This window comes from Struthio camelus, chromosome 1 (assembly GCF_040807025.1).
Source record: "Struthio camelus isolate bStrCam1 chromosome 1, bStrCam1.hap1, whole genome shotgun sequence".
NCBI lineage: Eukaryota > Metazoa > Chordata > Aves > Struthioniformes > Struthionidae > Struthio > Struthio camelus.
Genome location: NC_090942.1, coordinates 74292370 through 74307157, shown reverse-complemented (window position 1 = coordinate 74307157; position 14788 = coordinate 74292370). Strand labels below are relative to the sequence as shown.

At 38.9% G+C, this 14788-nt stretch overlaps 1 protein-coding gene across 9 annotated transcripts in view; it reads left to right on the top strand.

Annotated features, from left to right (window-relative positions):
• The first annotated feature begins 6192 nt into the window (after positions 1 to 6192).
• SLCO1A2 (solute carrier organic anion transporter family member 1A2) overlaps positions 6193 to 14788 on the top strand; it is a 54735-nt gene continuing 46139 nt past the window's right edge. For 4 of the 9 annotated variants that reach the window (XM_009671905.2, XM_068948781.1, XM_009671903.2 and 1 more), the window contains exon 1: positions 6193 to 6279. The gene's annotated coding sequence lies outside the window, so the exon portion shown is untranslated. Of the gene's footprint in view, positions 6280 to 6616; positions 6704 to 7638; positions 7867 to 14788 lie in introns of those variants that run through there. The other 5 variants (XM_009671904.2, XM_009671895.2, XM_009671896.2 and 2 more) reach the window with 3 other exon arrangements.

Sequence of the window (14788 nt, the reverse complement as noted above, 5' to 3'; positions counted from 1 at the left end):
AAATTGCATGCCTTAAATCAGCAGAAAGACTCTTGTTGTTTTCATTGGCCACCCTACGGCCCTTGCTAACAAATGCATTCTTCTGGGAAGGAATTCTTCACGTTTTGGAAAAGATACATTAGATTGTACAAACATGCTCAATCTTGGTCAAGATTTACCCTGATATACAGTCATGTAAATATTTTTGAAATAACATGTCAAAAAAATAAGTCATGTAGCCAGATAATGGTGCTGATAAATAAAACATTGATATTCATTCTGAGCGTGTGGAAAGTATGGAAAAAATCGTATAAATTTGATTACAGTTTCTTGCTGCCTCTATGGACTTGGTAGCTGTAATTCTAGGTGTACCTCTGGTAATAAGGGGTGACTCAAAGATAATTGATAATCAAACAAATTCAGTGATGAGAATGTTTCTTACATCCATGAAGCCTTTGGCCAAATGAGTCCTGCTCAAAATCTCAGGTAGGAAGGAGTATTCCTGGCTTTAAGTGAGACTGGACTGTCAGAAAGACAGAGTTTGCAGGAGTGCGGATGTATCGTGTATTAGTCTTACAGTTGTAATCTTTCAGTTTTGGGAGGGAAAGAAAGAGAACACCAAGTAAAGTAGGATCTACTGTTATAAGACGGGTGAAATCAAAATGTCTTTTTTTGTTGCTTTTAACTTTTCTTTCTCTTCTGTTTTTGTGGATCAAAACACCCTTCAACCCTAATTTTTGAAGAAGCCCTGTGAATTTCATATTGATAGCAAGCACATAGAGAAAAATCCATAATAGGACCTAAATTCAGCTGGACCAGCTGAAGTTTAAATATGGCTAATAAGGGCACAGGTATATGTTTAGGCAAATGCTACAGAAGTTGATTAACGAGGTTAACACTGGGGAAAAGCATGAAGAAACATTAGCGTATGCCTTCCCATTGAAATGCTTCCTCAGGAATGATAGGAGGAAAGCTCAGAGGTGCAGCTTGCCCCCTGAGCAATATATAAAACATACAAGTAGAGAGGCATGAATCTCTCCCTTCAGTGAACTGGAGCTCAGTTTTTGCTAATTAATATGGTTCTAGGGTTAGCTAATGCTGGTGGTACTATTGCTAGATTCCTTTGGAGGTTGCGTTAACACTCATTGCATGGCTGTTCAAATCTAGTTTGTTACGACTAACATTTTCATGTCTTTTCCAACACATTCAGTCAGTTAGCAAAGTATACAAGTAACTTTAGAAGTGTTCTCACTCTTTGCCTGTGTATATATGTCAGTATGTATGCACATATTAGTATTGCGATAGGATATCCATGTTTAGGTGGGTCAGCAAAAGGTATCAAATATATATGTTGCCTGAATGAAAGGAAAGGCATTTGGTAAAAAAAAACCAAAACCAAAAACAAACCCACAACCCCCAAATCCCTTTAATTTTGTCCGTATATAGTCAGATTTACACTACCAAATATCATGTTTCTCACGAGACATACAAGTGTTTGGCGGCCATTTTTGGTCTCCATACCACTTCATGAGATTCTTGATGGAGTGCAGTAATTCCTGCCTTCTCTTTTCCCCAAGGTGACATAAAAGTTTGTTCAAGGTGTAGGAAAGAAATTCCTGCCCACTGATAAATTCTAGGCTGTTCTAAAGGAAACCCTTCTCTACTTGTAAGCTGCCCCAGTGTCTTCTCTCCGGAGGTAGAGCAGCCTAGAGGTTTTTGGCATGAGGCTGAAGGATTGTGCCATTATTCTTACCTTCCCCTACGGAAGACTTCAAACTAGAAAGGGCATGGAAGATAAAAACTAGCAGCTGTTCTGTATTCTATATCTTTTACCTGGTTAAAAAGGAGAAGATGGAACCACGCACAGAACTCAACAAGTGTAGGAAAAGTATGTGCAAGAGGGACGGAGGTCAGGCTGGAGGAAGGACAAGGAGCAACAGTGAGAGCAGGGTTTTAGCCGAGGCGGGACTGAACGCAGAATGAACAGGGGAGAGGTACAGACTTCTCATGAGCAAAGTCTGTAAGCACATGTTTAGTTTTAAGTGTATGGGTAATTGCATTCTGCTCAGCAAGGCTCTCTATGATTGTTTTGATTTCAGTGAATTTTTTTTTTGCCTTAAAGATAAGCTACTTCTAGTGTCCTACGTTAAAGGAGTGGATTCATTATTTTCTTAAATTATAAGCTAACCTTAATGAATGGTCCATTTTGAGAGGTGCTAGGCATCCACAGCGCCTCTGAATTTTAGTTCTAACTTGAGTGGTATCCAGAATTTTTCAGCTCAGTTTGTCCTTCTTGCAGGAAACACAGTCAGTTAGGCTTTGTCATTGCTCGCTTTCTCATCGAATGCCCTAATAAAGCTGTTGTGAGCTCCGACGCTTCAAATGTGGATAGTTAATTCTACTGTCATGTAATTTAAAGTACGGGGTCTCAGTGTCTATATTTGAGGGGAGAAGAAATTGCATTTTGAATTATTGGTCACAGTGACCATGGTCCATTATTGTGCTTTATGGCAAGGTTTAGAACATTTTCCATTTAGATGGAATCAGCTCCTAGAGTTGAATAGAACAAAAGTTCAACATGTACTAAGAATGTGTGAAGTTTATATGCAACTGTAGATCCTAGAGTGCATTAAGCTTTGAAATAATTAGCTTTGAGGAAGTTTATTACTTAGTTTATAATGTTGGTTTGTAATGGATTATAAGTATTACTTGGTTTATAATTACATGATTTAAATTATCTCAAAAGTTAATTCACAAATTATGTCTCTGGTGCAATTAGTTTTATGTTCTAAGAGGCCCTTGCTTTTTGAAAAGAGCTAGTAGTAGTAATATGATTAAATACTGATTGTGCCAACATAAATGGTAGCTGTGGCCTTTTAAAGAACAATCATAGTGTTAGTTAAAGATTATGCAAGTACACAAGCATCACTAAAATCAGTAGCATTTCTCCTGCAAAACTTGCTGAACTAACTTAAGTCTTGCATAAGACTTCAGAATATAATTCTATTTCTTTATCTGAACTGAAGCCGTGCACTGTGGGGGAAAAAGTCAAAGATTTTCTCAGTTTCTAAAGGTCTTAATTTGCAAAAATCTATTAAAACGACAAATTTAACAGGCACCAACATGAACTAGGCAAGAAACTGCACAGTTTCAATTTTGTATTTCCTCTGAAAGTTAGCGTTGTTTATTAAATTTCCATAGCGAACCAAATAAATCCCTGAAACAAAAGAAGTGTAAAGCTATTTCTATCAAGAATGATTGACTAAATCTTCACTCAAATGGCCTGAGTCATAAGATTAAACTGTGCTGGCATACTGATAATGTAAATCCCTTTTTGCAGAGGTTTATGCCTCAACATGTGGGACCTGAGCATTCTAGAGTTAAGGATTGCTTTGGGCACTTTTGAGGAGGAACTTTTTACCTTTATTTATGATGTGGGCTGCTTTCTTTTCTGTTATTTTTCCCAATCCCAGGCCCATTATATTCAGAATTATATTCCTGATAATATAGAACTTTTAAAGTTCCAACATCACTATTTATATTTGCAGAGGAATAAGTACTCGGTGGCATGGTAGAAATTATTTTAGAGCCTTGTCTGGTTGGAGACTTGTCCCTGTCCATTCTTTCTTCTGGTTTCCACAGCTTAGTGTGGTCTATGTGAGTGCATTTCTTTGCCTCAGTTTATTGTTCATGAGCTTTCTTTTTGTTCATCAGCACTTTCTAAATCCCCTGCATGTCTCTTCCATTCTAACTTTTTCAAACCTCTTCCCAAGGTATTGAGTTAAAGAGTCTCTTGGGTATTCTTCTGTTCTCCAAACTACGTGCTGAAGAATTATATTAAAATCGTCAACATCAGCTTATTTTCTTTTCCTTCTACCCTCCCTTTCCCCCCTCCTTCTCCCCTGCTGCCCTTCTTTCTCTCTCTTCTTCCTTTCTTTCCTCCCTCTCCCCCTCCTTCTGTCTCCTTCCCTCCGCCTCCCTCTCTTCCTCTCTCTCTCCTACATTAATTTCTTCTTTGTCCAGCTCACCTACTTTTCATATGATTTTTTTTAGTTAAGTACTGTAATATCTATTAACATTGCCTAGTGTTTTTCCCCCTTCCCTGTTTTTTCTACATGTGATGTAAGCTACAAACAAAAATAATTTTAAGGTTTATTTTCATTCCTCATATCCCACACGAATGATGCATACCATGGTATCGAGTTACAGGACTCTTCAGTGCTCTCCACTGCTCTTTTTTCTTTTGCCAAGACTTATTCTCAAAGTGTTTTGCTGTTTTTTAAGTATTTTACAAAACAAAGGAGTGTCACTGCAGTAATTATATTGCTCAGGGGCTTAAGGCATTTCACAGCAGTAGGAACATTATTTCTTACCCTTCCTCCCCCAAGTCATCCTTGCCGCTAATTGTAGTGGTCCCTGTTCACCTGAAACCTGTAGCCATCAGAGCTGTGAATGTTTGTAGAGTTATTGCTTACACTGTACTTAGTACAGCTTGACTCTTATTAACCAGTTGTATTGATTCTAGTTGTTGGCTTTTCATCTAGGGAGCTAATTTATTCATCTATGTGCAATCTATCATTAAATATATTTTTAGTTCAGTCAGAAAACCATACTCAATGAATCAATTCAATTGAAAAGAAAAAAAAAAAAGGACGTTTTGGAATGCTACCTCTTTGAAGAACAGAGCCACAGTGGTAATAAAGATCTACCCCATGTTCAAAAACATCTTAGCAGCTCTGTACCGGGTAGCATGGTTTTCTTGATTTCTGGGTGGGGTTGGTTGATTGACAAGATAGTGGAAAATGGAGAAGTTCTGTGCAAGATGAGGAACTGTTATAAAGGAGAAATACAGTCATGTGTATGTATCTGTTCACAGAATGCCTTCCATATACCTGTATTTGTGCATCTTGCTAGCATGGATTACAGTAAGAGTGAAGATGTGGGCTTCAGGATGTGCTGGCTACCAGAGTGTGGATCCAGGATTCCTGAATTTGTCTTTCTCATTTTCGTTACAAAGACGCTGACCATGACCCATGGCAACCATGCGCTGAAGCTGGTGACCCCGCACAGAGCGGGGTTCATCACTCAGGCTGAAAGGGTGGCCCTCGGACCCGATGCCGACTCCTGTGGCCTGTGTCCTCAGAAGTAGGGAGCATAATTCCAAACTGCTCAGCTGGGAGAAGGAAGGAGGCAAAGGAGAGTAGGGATCTCTGTACCTGTGCAGATGAACGGTATGCTGTGAGTGACAGCATGCTTTGCTCTGTCATCTACCTGGTAATTTTCTCTGGCCAGAAGCTTCATAGCATGAAGCTATACCTTCCCTTCCCTTCCCTTTATAGCCTATAGTAATGCTGTCAGCTGAAGTTTTTATGTGAAAGAGGTGGGTAACCAGGCTTCTCTGGCTTCACGTCGATATTCCCCACTTCAGGGGTGATTTCAAAGAGAAAACTTTTCTCCTGCTCCCTAAGCAGGTTGTCTTGATATTCTCCGTTTTCCTGTTTTCATGGTATAGAAATGCCCTTCTGCTGACTTACAGGAGTCAGCTATGGGAGTTACTGCTGTTTGACATACATACATACGTACATATATATGTATGTATGCATATATGTATGTGTGTATGAACTCATTCATGATCTCAATATCTGTTTCTGTAATACTTGCTTGTAGTTAAGCACAGACCTTTGTCTTCTTTGTTGACTCTGTTGCTTATAGAAGTTGCGCTTCCCAGGGCAATTCCCAAGGCATTTCTGGCATGGCATAGAGGGACTCCTTGGCTTTTTTATACATTATAGTAATGAGAGTTAACTTCAGCTCATCAGTGTGGTGCTTTCTCCTTGACTGTATGTATGCTCTTATGTTAGGGTTTTCTTTATTTGTGCTGAAGTTAAAAAGAAAAACATACAAAAACTAGGAATTGCTACAGTGGTATCCTGCTGCCCAACTTGTAGAGTTTTTGACTCAAAGAATCGAAAAGGCTCAAAGAGACACTAGGGTGAATATTTTTCCGCAGGAGTTCTCTCCTTCCTTTGTCATTCCCCGCATGTGACCACTTCCTTTCAAGGGCAAACAAACTTGGCTGTGTTTGAGCTTGCAGCAGCTTTCTCTCTAAGTTTTCTTTGAAAGAAAGAAAAGCAGCTTGAACACTGAACTTGGCCCTTGCTCTGTTGGAGAGGGTGGATTTGGGAGGGGGAGTAAGAAGTATTCTCTGGGCAGCGCTGGGGCTGTCAGTCTTTGGTGCAGGGCTACAGCTCTCAGATGGGGCAGCTCTAGCTTGTCTGTCAGGTGCCGTCTGGAGCAAGGGTGAGTGTGGATGGCAGTCAATAGCTTGTCGCTTGCCAGTGAGGAATGGGCTGTGCGCTGGTGATGTAGAGGTGAAAGGGAGGAAGGGACTGGTTCTGGTAGCAGTGATAGGATGGTGGCACTGAGTCCCTTCTGGCTTGCCATAAGAAGTGGCTTTCACATTCTTGTCATAGCTTAGACTCAGAGCAATCCTTCTCTGTCTCGTTATGGCCAAGTCTCATTTGTGAAAATTGATGCTCTTCCTCAGCATCAATTGTGCCTCACTAGTAAACTGTTAAAATTATTTTTCCTAAGCGTTATAGTGGTCTTTCTTGTGTGGCTTCAGCCGTATAATTGTATTCAAGCAGCCGGCCAGTTTGGCCACTTCTGTTTTCTTCTGACTCCATAGGCAGCACTATCCGATGGCAGCACAGATTTACAACCTGTAAGTAGCCTGTTTGTGTTGAGATACAGCATAGCAAGAGTGCTGCAATTCAGCCTTTAAATGATGTGGGGGCTAAGAGGCTGGAGTGACAGGAGAGCATGGACCATGCCAATATTGGGAAACTAAAAGTTTGTAAGGATGGGAGAATCTGTAGATCTCTGGGAGATGGCCATGATAAGCGATATGGAGTGAGGGGGGCTAAGGACATGGCATGGACCTAAAGGAAGGTATGGGGAAGAGATTTTCATAATGGAGCTGAAGCAAGAATCTTGCGGCTGAATAAAAGGTCTTGACTTCTGACGTGTTACGTGTTGTGTGGAAAGAGAAACATCTCGGGTTGTGTTTCGTTTGCCACTGTCTCTTCCTCTCCCTCACTGAGTCCTGATCTGTGCTGTGAATCATCCCACGGACACTACTGGCTGGCATCATCTCTATAGGAAGCCTCCACTGTTTTAGGATTTGTACTGCCTCTTTCAGCTTCTGTCTCCTCCATTGCCTCTCAACTCACAGCCACGTCCTGTTTGGTCACAGTCAGGTCTGTAGACAACATGCGTGATGGAAACTGGTTGGCCCTACTGTTGATTGAGAGCTACCTTCTCCTTTTCTTTAACGCTCAGGGAAGATAAGGGAGCTCAAAGGGAGCAGAGCTGCTGAGACCTGCCCAAGTACTGTATCTCATCTCAGATGTCCTATCCAGGAGGTGTATATTTGTGTTCCCAATTTTCTTCTGTATGTTTCTGTTCGGAAAGACTTCTAGCTCAAAAAAGATTTGGGAGAGAACTTGCACTTACTCCTTTTATCCTCATAAAAGTCCTCCTCTTTCTATTCCTTTTAGTACCTTTAGTTCTAGGATGTGCCACGTTATATTCAGAACTAGTTGGTATAAGATCTTTTGACTATGTCTAGGGATGTTGCTAAGAATAACCTCTTCCTAGGTTCCTAAGTTGTCTTCTCTAAGAAGAAAAAGGAGTGAGAGCATTGGATGACAGTAATGGAGTGAAGGAAAACAGCTTGCAGTAAGCTCAAGATGTGGAGATCAAATCTCTTGGAAAGCAATTTTTAAGGGAAAAAGCTGTGTGCTGGCAGGCAGGGGAAGGCTGAAGCTACTAAAAGAATTTGCTGTAATGTGCCTGTAATACTAATTGTTGCAAACTGGAGGAAAGGTAAGTGCAGTGGGACTGTTCTACCCTTTATGCACTGAAAATTAAAAGCATTACACAAAAGGTGGGGAAAAAGGACACAGGCTTAAAGAGTGTATGTATAAAGGACTGACACAAGTAGATGCAAAAAAGGTTAAGGCAGAAAATGAATTAGTTAATGGGGGATGTAAAAGCAGTCAGAAAAAAAGGTCTGTAAACATGTAGAAGCCTGAGAAGGCTGCCAAAGTTACAGATTTGCTATATAATGGGAAAGATTAGTAAATAACATAGGAAGTTGAGACATTCAGTATTTCTTTTGCTTCATTATATTTACTGGATTCTTGATTAGGTTCACAAGTGGGAGAACAAAGAACAGAGCTTGCTCTGTTTTGTGATTTTTTTTTTATGGCTGCAGAGAACTCAAGAGGGTCAGAAACAGAGGCTTTATTCTTATTCAACTGCTTATCCACTAAGCAGCTGAAATATTTGTGTGAAATGTAAGTGCATCAGTTAAATATGGTGATTGACTGAACAATTTTTAGATGGATATCCCTGTATACTGGTCTACCCAGACCTATCATCTTCCAGGATTTGAATGGCCATGCTAGGATTAGCTGAGGCACTGTTTACTACACTTTTCCAGAAAAAAAAAGTCTACTTATAGCTATTTACATACCTCCCTATAGTAAGAAGAGACACAGGCTCCTACTATCACCTGCAGCTCCTTGAGGGATGACACACCTGTGGTAATGAGAGACACAAAGCCTATATATCCTTGCAAATAATGTTCATACTTTCACATTTTGCATGTGCACTTCGGCTTTATTGGGACTTACCTTGTATTTAAGCCTCACCTGGTATGTGATGTACCTGACTTTGTTAATCCAGATCTCTAAATTCAGTTTTGCTTTGAAAAATTATTCTGGCTTCATTGCATGTCTTCAGGCTCCCATAGATTTTTAGCATCACACTTACTCTGTTTGCAAAGGGGAAACCCACAATACTCTGACAATCCAAGCTGGTGGCAATATCAAACCATGATGCCCTAATGAAAAGGCTTTCTCAGCAGGTTGATGGATCAACATTATAACTATTCAGTCTACTTTCTTGTCTGCTTCTAGCTGCAGTGAAGTGTTCATTTATGAGCTGTGTTTATTAGGTTTCAGAGTTAACAATAATGGAAAAGAATGAAGCAAGTTCATGCTTTCTTTATGTCTAGTAGTATAATGATTCTTGTTATTGGATATTATCATTATTGAAGATCATAATTATATTATCTGTATTTAAGGTATTAAAGATTATTATTATTATATTATTACAATTTTAAGATGTTATTAGGCAAACTTTGAGAAAAAAGATACCGTAGGATGTAGAAACCAGAAGAAAAGCTACAGTCACAGTGATGTGTGCTAGTTGCCTAGTTCTAATGGTAATAAAACTCAACAAACCAAATAATCTTATTTTTGTTGGTGAATATGCATTGAATGAAGATGTCTGGATTAAAAAAGGTTCAGAACACTTTTGATTAGAACTGCACTTGAAATTATTAGAATGTGATGGATGTGTTTGGATGAGGAGGAGGAAGTTCACAGTTAGGCTAAGATTTCTTCTCTGAGCAATTTATAACCTTAGCATTAGTCAGATACCCAATCTCCGGTCCCTTTGGGGATATATAAATAAATATAGTGTAATATGTGAGCGGTAAAATTTATGGCCATTGCTTGATTTCACTGGAGTCTCCTGCTTACGTTTATGAATAAAGGGCACAGAAAAGAATTTCTTAAAAAATATACAATTCTAATTCTTCCCAGAGACATACAGTATCAGTGGGCTAAATCCTGCAGGCTTTAGTCAAACCTGTTGCTGAATATGGTTATTAAATGATGACACCAAGATTTTCACCTCTAGAATTAGACTAACCCCTGTCTAGAAGAGCTATCCAAAGCTTATGATCCTCTTTTAATCCTGAGAGTCAGACTAAAGCGCTGAGTTGATATTGTTCCTGGGTGAATTCTGAAGATGCATTTTGATCTCAGAAGATGCAAAAAGTTAGCTCCGTCACTTATATTGTGCTCTGTACCTTCAATGTTTTCTTCTTTCGCTGTTGTCTCTAAGGCTGCTCATTACATGCCTCCCCCTGACTGGTGTGCCAGCATACTAGCCTTAATTTTTTCCTACTTTACCTGCAAGGTCAATAAACATAAGGAATAGTGATGATTTATGCTATTTATCTCATTCTTCCCAGTTCTCAGAGCATTTTATTAAACTTGTGTGCTGATTTCAATGCACTGCTTGTCAATGGAGTACCATTATTAATTCCAGCAATAATCATATTAATAATAAACAGTTGGATTAATCAATTGAAACTCAGCAGAAACTGGGAACTGCAGTGTGTTATCCCAGAAAGGAAAACCAAAGAGGAAGCTCCTATTTGCATAAAGCTGCAGATTTTTAACCTGTGCTGTGTTTGCACACGTGCGTAGACACACACACGCATACTCACTCACTCACACACAGACGCGCTCGCTCGCTCGCTCTCTCTCAAACACACACACACACACACACACACACACACACACACACAGAGGAGTCACTGAAACGATATCTACCCCAAGGCTCATTGCTGCTGACTTGCTTCAGAACTTCTTCAAAGTTTCAGGTCTGCTCTTATCAGCAATGTAGGTGAACTGAAACTCCAAATCCAAATGTTGTTCACTCGCTCTTTTACAAGGGTCTGAAGTTGACTCGGGAGTTATTTCCTAGTTTACCAGTGTTTTTTATTCTAGCCAAATTTTGTACTGCCAGACTGAATAATGATTTTTAACATGAATGATAGTTTTCTGAAAAAGCACATCAGAAATGAGATGTGCCCTTAGACTGCCAATTTAATAAAAAATAGAGAGTTACCTGAATATGTAGTGGAATATTTTTGAAGAAAAGTACAGATTCATTAAGGTTGAAAACTTTGATACAGGCCTTCAACAATCTTTGTAGCTTTTGGGCAAGATTTTTTTTAAGCAGCTCAGCAAAACTGGATTGACCATTTTGTTTCAAGGTTTTGTTTTTACCTTAATGTTGGAAAAATCTGCTTCTGTCCCATGTTGGCTTGTGTGTTTCTTCACTGGATGAATCCACACTGTTTTTGCATAGCCACTTGGTCATATATTCAAGTCACCCTCCCCTTGTGATGAAGAATTTGTTGTTTGTTTGAAGCCATATCTGTCTGCAGCCTTGCAAAACATTCAGGAATTATCTTCTTCTGACTGGTTATGCTGACCATGCTGTATTGTTTTGCAAAGCAACAGTTATTCCTTGATTTTTCTAGCTTTCCCAACAGAAAACAAAACAAAACAAGAAAGCCAGGTTTGGAAAGTAACAATTTCTAAAAAAGAAAAAGGTTTGTCTCTGGTAGGACTACCAGTTCAAGCAATTCCTAAAGCTGCAGCCTGGAAGCTCCGATAGGAATGTGGGAAATGATTGCAGGCAGCGGTCTCCTTTGTCTCACCTTGGCGTGAGAGATGGAACCTCCCTTCTTGTGGGAGCAATCTTGCCAGAAAACCTGATGGGAAATTCTGCAACATAAGCCCTGATTATGACGACCTCTGAGGCAATATCTTTGCAAATGGTTCTGGGGCAGTACCAGCCACATCATTGTGTAGAAAAGGTAGTGACATGCAGCAAGACGGCCACTGGACTCATGCATTTAGTTCAGTATCCCATGAGGGACAGGAAAAATGCAGTAGTATTCTTCTCATATCTGCTTGAATGGAACCTGAGAACATGCATACCATAGTCTTCTAGGGATGCAGTAAGGTCTCTCTTGAGATTGTTAGAATTAATAAAGGTACTCTGTTGACAAGTACTCCATTGAAAATCCTGCCTGTGGTCTAGGAGTGGTGCCTCCACCCCAAAAGAGGTGCAGCTGAGCCTCCGGCATCCTTGCTTCCCTTGACGTGGGTCCCCACTAGCTCTGTGTGCACACTCACACCTCTGGCTGCGGTTGCCAGCAGCATTGATTATTGCTCCTGGGAACCTGCAGTACATTTGAACCCTATTTAGCAGAAACAAACCGAGGGAGGTGCTGCAATATGTTGCTCAAAGCACCAAGTGCTGCGGAGCCAGCCTGATTTTTGAGACTGGTTAAGAAGTCAGTGACTTCCAGAGGGAAGCCCAGGATATGGCCACCAGAACATGCTGGCCCAAATAGCTCTCTCTGGAGACTTGGAAATTTCAGTGACAGAGGAGGTGGTCACTTCTGATCAGGGTGATCCCTCTGATACCACTGTGTGATCCTGCTGAAAGAGGGAGCAGTGCTTGGACCAGTGAGACATCCTAATATCCACTCGAACCTCTCCCATTCGTATGGACTGTTTCAAATCTATATTTTCTGCAAAAGAAAGAATGTACTGTCCCAGAATTTTAGTTTTCCTGTAACACCGCAGAAATATTAGAAATAAAAAATGGCTGCCAGTTGCTTACTCATTCTGGAAAATGTTTAAAGTATTTTTGACAGAATTGAAGTATTTTGCAACCTTGAAATGATGTCTCTTCCTCCTCCAGTTTTTATGACCCCCTCCTTCCTTTCCTCTCTAAAAAAAATTCAAAACCAGCTTTCTATTTTCTCTCGAAGTGCTGATAAATAGAGGAGAAAAAAAAATCTGTTATGTGACTATTTCCATATGCAACACGAGTAATGAACAACAGCTAGTCCAAGAATAGTACTTAAAAATGACCCACATTCTGAGAGTTAAGTAGCTTAGCTTATTTAGCACTGGACTGATAATAACTTTATTTAGGCTGAGTAAATTTTTGTACAACTCCTTGAGTGGAGGGAAATCCCACTTTAACCTCTTCCAAAGAGACTGCTTATTAAATAAGGTATGACTCTCCATGAATAAAGTGATCTGGCTCTGTTAGCAGTGTAAATAATAAGCAAATCCTGGTATTCATATTAAGTAGCATTTCATTCCAAAATGATTCCAGCTATTTCAATTCACAATCTATTTAATAGAACTCCAGTTATTTTATTATGTACCACTCATTTAATTACTTTTGAAAAAAACACTCTGCAGAGATGATGCACTAATGAAAAATTGGGGCCAAAATAATTCAGGTAGTTCCAGGTTCTGTCACCCAAGGTGTAGTCAGTTGTTCTGAAGCAGGTCTCAGGCTGCCTGTGGAGCAATTATTTATATTAAGGTTATTGCAAGATAGGCTATGAGAAACAGTTTCACCATCTTTGGTGCTGGATCCAAAAGAGCCTTTTAACATTGAGGCAAGAAGTGTTATTCAAATAGATGCAGGTCAAAGATCCTTAATTTAAATAATTAAACTGAATTTGGATTTATAAAGCATTTTTGGAAATAGTGACTTTATGGCATGATTGTTACTCAAATCAGCCCTATTGTTAGAATTAAAAGGCATATAAATGTATTTTTTTGTTCAGATTTTTTAACCTTCAAGGAGAAAATGTGTTCCTTAATGAAAAGCAGTTTTAACTATTGTCTTATCATCTCCATTGTCTCAATCTTTGCCAGCTTCTGAAGCTCATGTGATAGCATGGATTTCAGCTTTTGATGGCACGTATAATGTAAATTCCAAGCTTGAGAACAAAATTTTTAACATTTGATATGAAGATAGTTTCTAGTTAAACACTTCTTAAATGAAGCTAATTCATGATATATAGTTTTCATAATAATGGAAGCTGGAAGCCAATTTACCTTAAGTTTTTAGAAAAACTGATCAATAGAGAATCCATATTTTGTGGTCTTGAAGCTTAGTTTGAACAATGGGTTTCAGATCTGGGTTTGAGTCTGATTACTGAAGCATACTCAGCTCCACAAGAATATTCAAATACGTTTTATTTTTCAGTATGATTTTTTTCATATGTGGAAAAAAGGAGATAACGATTGAAATTTCAAGTTGTCATATCCTATAGAAAGATTCTATTTCATGTTACTTTAACCATTATTTTTATATTCTGTGTGCAGCAAGGAGATGTATCATGCCTAAACACAGCTTTTTGCTAGTAGCATTGCAAAAAGCAACGTATAGCTGTCCTTTTTCTATATGATAATGAAGCTGGACAACAAAATTACTTAACCTTATTGCTGTCAACAAAAGGACTCTACTGTAAATGTCAAGCTATATTTGTAAGTGAACTAATTTACTCAAAACCAGCGTAACTCTAGAAAGCAAAGATGGCAGCTACTGAAGATATTCAATGACGCATTACAGGAAATGGATTTTATTCATAGTGTCAATGTGCTAACTTTCAAATATTTTTAGAAAGCCATTCAGTAAAATCTAGAGGTGCCAGTGACACTATCCTGCTGAAAGTGAATGGAAGCTTTCCTAGCCTAATGGCAAAGACTCTTACTTATCTGAAGAAATATTTATTTTTCTTAATGGAAATTGAAAATATTCATTCAAAGGTGACTATTCAATAAAAGCGCACTTTCTGCTGCACGAATATTGTATGCTTTCTTAGTTTTAGTCCAAGCCTTTTAAAGTGAAATCAATTTCTTACCTCAGCTATATTAATCATGAAAAAATATAAATTCTGTCTTTTGTGAAACTGTCACAGTTCCTGAGAAATATTAGACCCTAGGGCCCACTACTCTGTTTAATGCATCCTTCATGTTCCTATCATCTTTTTTTTTTAACATTCCTTTTGCTTGTTTGATGACTTTTATTCTTCCCTCTCTCATCTAGCAAAATTCAATATTATGTCCCTAATCTGTTCCTTTTAAAGACAACTTTAGAAGCCACTAAAAAGCAGAGGTTTAACATTTTTATTTTTAAAGGGAAAACAACGACAGTTATCATATTTTTTATATTCTTCATTTTCCTCTTTTTTATTTTTTACTTTCTCAGATCTTCTCTGAAAGATAAAGGACATCCAGCTGAATTCAAAGTGAATTGAAGCTATGTAAGATCTGATTCT